Here is a 5,321-nt window from a genome sequence, read left to right as displayed (position 1 = left end):
GTTAAGGATCCTACTAGTATCCATGAGGATGTGGGTTCGCTCCTTGACTTTGCTCAGTGGGTTAAAGATCTGACATTGCTGCAAGCTGAAGCATAGGTCACAGATGAGGCTCAGATGTGGTGTTGCTGTGTGGCATAGGCCAGCAGCTGTAGCTCCAATTTGACCCCTAGCCTGGGAAATTCTATACCCCGCAGGTACAGTCCTAAAAAGAAAGAAAAGGGAGGGGGCAGGGAAGCTGAATAGCTTTTTTCCAAAGAAGAAATACATATGGTCAACAGGCACATGAAAATATGCTCAATATCATTAATCATTGGGAAGGGGCCAATCAAAACCACAATAAGATATTACACCTGTTACAATAGCTATTATCAAAAAGACAAAAAATAACAAGCATTGGCAAGTCTGTGGAGAAAAGAGCACCCAAGCACACTATTATGGGAATGTAAATTGGTGCAACTACTACCTTGCCTATTCTAGAGCTTTAAGTTCAAGTTCTATGTATATACAGGGGTTGGCACCAGCTGGTGGTGCAGAAGGGTGAATGGACTGACTCCATTCTTATATATACAGCCCTTACCCATTGCCAGATTTGCACCTGAGGCTATATGTCTATTCCTGTCCTATGCTGTTTTTAACCATTCTCTTAACTTTTGAACTATGGTAGCAAAAGAAGCAGAACAGGCCTAAGTGTGAAGAGTTCATGAATGAAAAGGAAGTGACCTTATTTGTGCTACAGAAGAGAATGAAGTAGGGACAGAGAGCCAGCAGGGACTTTTTCTGCTGGAGAGGGCCATCAAGAGCTCTCTTCTGGTGAGAGGGTGTGGACAGAGGCACAGAGGCAGGAAGAAGGTAACTAATTTATCTACAAATAAATAAGTATGGCTGATAATGAGGTTCACCAAAGAGAGTAGTGCAGTCTAGAGGTGGGAAGGAGGGAGGAAGACTAGTTATGAAGGGCCTTGAATCTAGACCACAGTGTTCAACCTTTATTCTCAAAACAATTGAACAAAGGTTTCCAGTGAAAGTTGAATTTGTGAAAGAAAGGCCAGATAGGTGTATGCAGTTAGGGATGATAGAGAGCTGACCTTTGTAAGCAAAATACAAGGGGAGAGGCTGGTAAGATTTATATCCATGCAAAGTCTTTCTTATGATAAATGTGATAAATGATAGAGGGAGATACATTATAGAAGCTCCTATGAGTAAGTGCCTTATGAAAACCTTCACATAAGTTTGGGAAATATCAGAATACACAAAAACTACTTGATTATTCCAGTGTTAGACTTTTTCAGATCTTTATACCGTATAAATTATAATATTACCCACATGTTGATTTTTGAACTCTTTTGACATTTTTTTTTCCCTGAATTGTCAATTACTGATTTCTGGAACCACAGTTTCAAAGAACATGGTTTGAGAAATACTGAGCTACTCCTTGACCAAGCTGCAGCTCTTTTATTAGTAGTTTCAATTCCAGCCTTGGATTATCAATTTCACATCTCGTATCCATATACTTGAATTCAATTTAACATTTTTGTTTTAGAAACATAGGTTACCAAATTACTGAAATTCACCCAGATTATAATGTTGTAAGAACACTTCATGAAAGTAGGTAGTAATCACAACTGACTTGAATACCTGTATGCATGTACATATGCGTATATGTGTGTGCTTGTATACATGTATGTATGTATGTGTGTACTCCTTAATTCCACAAAAAGTGATAGTTTTTACTTTATGTCTGCTACATGTAGAACATATTAAATAGTATAACAGGAGGAAAAAGTACCTTGCTAACATTTTCCAGTCTTTGCTAACAGAGCAAAAAGAATGGACTACTCACCATCAAAATGGGCAGCCTGTCTTAATTTTACTGTCTGTTGATTTTGTCAGCAAAAAGCACAGTTGTAATAACTGGAATTTTAAGGGCTGCTGTTGCTTTTTTGCAGACTCCCTATCCTCCATCGCACCTCCAGAAGATGGGCTTTTAATAGCAGTATAGACCATCTAAAACAAAAGTTTGCAACAAGTTTAATTGGGAATACAAAAAATCTTACTCTTTGCCAGAGAAAGTAGTGACCTCATTTTCACGTAAGCAAAGAATCAATAACTTATTTACTTACTTTTGCACACAAGAAGAAAGTCAAGCCATCATCAGTTCCCTAAGAAAGGCTATTGTCATAAACCTCCCCCTCTCTGAAAACAAAAACAAAATCCCAACATTGCCTTATCTCTTATGTTTCAGCAAAATTCAGGGCTGTGTTGCTTCACAGGCACACCATGATGCATTTTTGGCATCTGTGCTTATACTCGTGGGCACATCTGCCAGGAATGTTCTCTCCTTCTGTCTTAGTTCATTCTGGCTGCTATGACAAAACACCAGACTGGGTGGCTTATGAGCAGAAATGTGTTGCTCATGGCCCAGGAGTATCGAAGTCTGAGATCAGGGTACCTCCATGGTCAGGGGATGGTCCTCTTTGGGGGCACAGAATTCTCATTGGTGGAAGGCCTTAGGGATGTCAGTGGGGCCTCCTTTATAAGAATATCAATCCCATTCATGAAGTCCTCACCCTCATGATCTAATCACCTCCTGAAGGCCCCCACCTTCTCATACCATCATCTTGGAGTTTAGGTTTTAGCATGTATATTTTGGGGAGACACATTCAGACCACAGCACAATTACACCCCCCTTTTCACAGCAACTCTCTTTGCCCTCATGCTTGTGTTGCTTATCCCGAGAACATTCCCTGAAGCAAATGCAGGGTCCCTCCAAACTGAATTATTAACTGAACTGATTTAGAAAACTTTGCTCCCTCTGCCCTCTGCTCCAAGATGACCATCTGCCTGCCCCAGCCCTTTGGTTAGAGAGGCTTAGTGCTCCAATAAAATAAATTTATCACCAAGGCTTCATCATTACCATCAGTGGCTGCATATCTTGTTTAGAAAGAACTGTCTCCTGTAGCCCATGAGGCCTTGTGGAACAGCCTCCTGCTTCTTGACCTCAGCCAGACCATTGACCTCTTATAATATGCCACCGCTAACAAACCGTTGGGCCCTCTGGCTCATCTGCATCTAGAAACTTCCATGCACATCCCTTGGCCTGGCATGCTCTCCCCTCAGATGTTGACGTGGCTCGTTCTACATTCAGGTTTCTTCTTAAACGTCACTTCCTTCTGGAGCACCCAGATTAATACAGAGCTGTCCTCAAATCCATCACTGCTCATCCCCCATTCTGTTTTATGTTTCTTCTAACACTTATCAGTAACTAAATATTTACCTAATTACCTGTTTACATTTCTCTCCCATCAGAATATAAGCCCCAGAAGGACAGAGACTTGTCTTATTCATGAATGTCTCCCTATAGATTCTGACTCTAAGTCAGCACTGAGCCCAGGAATCTATTTTTAATGGACAGCCCAGGGCATTTGAAGCAACTAAGGAGAACAGCCCTTGGGAGACCTTAACTGACATCAAACTGTCCTTAAACCTGAGGTGGTTGTTGTTGTTGTTGGAGGTTTAATTTGCTGTTCATCTGTTTTGCTAGTTTTTAAAGTAAAACTTTAAAAAAAAAATCTTTCCAAGGTCCAGAATGCCCATGACTCAATGTTGTAGTGATCTGCCAGAAATCATTTAAATAATAATAATGATAACTGCAGAGAATTCTCTAGAAACAAGGTATAAGCTCCAAATAATTGAGAAATGACTCTGTGTTGAAGAAATTATCTGCAACTAGTTTGCAGTTTATGAAGTATTAAGATGATCACCTTTTGTCCATTTTCAGCTCCTGTCACATAACATTCTTGTGGAACATGCCCTACTTTTCTCATTCTAATGTCCATGTTATCATCACCAATCACCCTTTTGTGGCTTCATTGGTTGTAATGATGTGCCCGAGGGAAGTAGGGTGGAATCTTCGGTTAAGCACATATGTTTTTTTTTTTTCTGGGTCTGAGAATACCTTCTGGATCTTAGAAGTTTCTGCGTTGTTGGAGTAACTCGGAGGCAGTGATGCTACAGACTCACGGGCATGATGCCCAGACTTTGGTTCTGAGAGAACAAAAGGGGTGTGAGTCTCTTGTTCTCAGTTTAGAATGAATTTCACAGAAGGGCCTTCATGGGATTTTAAGTAAGAAGGCAGATGTCATTTGATGAAGAAAGTACTAATATAAAAGAAGGGATACAGTTCTGTTTGTAGAGTAGATCAAGCAGAGAGGCTTAAAAAGAGTAAAGAAACTCAAGGCGAACTCGGCAGTGAGATGATGGAACAGAGATGGGAGTCCAGAACCTGGACAGGCCCTGAGGGGCCAGGAGCAAGACCAGGAGGTCCCAACCATGCGAGGGGTCACTGTGGCCCAACAGCTGTCTAAAATTCCTAAAGACTTTGTAAGGTCCGGCTAGTGGCATCCTATATGAATAAATGAAAAGAGAACCCTAACAATTACTTGACAGTTAGTGACCTGAACAGTTCCTTCACCCTTTTGGCATTTATACTCTCTGATGTTTGTAAACAGTGGTCATGTGGCCTCTTCGTCACCATCTGATCAAGCTGCATATAATTTAATCTTCCCTCTACAAACTTTGCCTCCAGCCAGTTAAATCATTTCCCTGTTCCTCTAGCCAATCTGCTCATTTCAGGGAAAACTGGTGCTACATTATGCTAGCCACAGACTCACAGGTGTATTTACAATTAATATTTATTGAGTGCTAACTAGGTGCCTGGCCCCACATTAGGCACTGAAAAGGGCTCCAGTTGCCATTGATTTATGTGGGTGCCCACACGGTGTCCAGGCAGTCATGCTCTCCTGTCTCAGATCTCCACTGTGGCATCTTTCTCTTTCTTGACAGTGGAATACAGAACTCTAACATAAGAACACGAAGAACGAAAATCAGACATTTCTTCTCTTATCCACCAGAAGTGTTCTCCACAAATACTACTTTTATTACAGTAAAATAGACAACTGTATTATCTTGATCTGGAGACATTCTCAGACTCCCCATGTATAATTCTGAAAAGTTTTCAGCAAATGTTTCCTGAACTGGAAAATTCCAAAAGCAAATGACCACATTAACTTTATCCTACATCTGTGCTTCTATGGATAGAAAAGTGAGATGGGGAAAACAGTTCCTGTGTTCGTCTGGCTCAGTTTCCCCAGCATGACTGAGAACAGACTGACCAGGGACCAGTTTGAGCAAACACAACTTTATTTATTCACCTTGGAGTAAGGGTATAGACACCCATACAGAACAAAGTCCCTCTGCTCATTCCCTCCCCTCCCATTCCAGAGAAATGGCTGTAATGTTCTTCCATGGCAGACACATTCTTT

This window comes from Sus scrofa, chromosome 4, assembly GCF_000003025.6.
Source record: "Sus scrofa isolate TJ Tabasco breed Duroc chromosome 4, Sscrofa11.1, whole genome shotgun sequence".
In the NCBI taxonomy this organism is placed as follows: domain Eukaryota; kingdom Metazoa; phylum Chordata; class Mammalia; order Artiodactyla; family Suidae; genus Sus; species Sus scrofa.
This window is presented reverse-complemented; position numbering follows the sequence as displayed.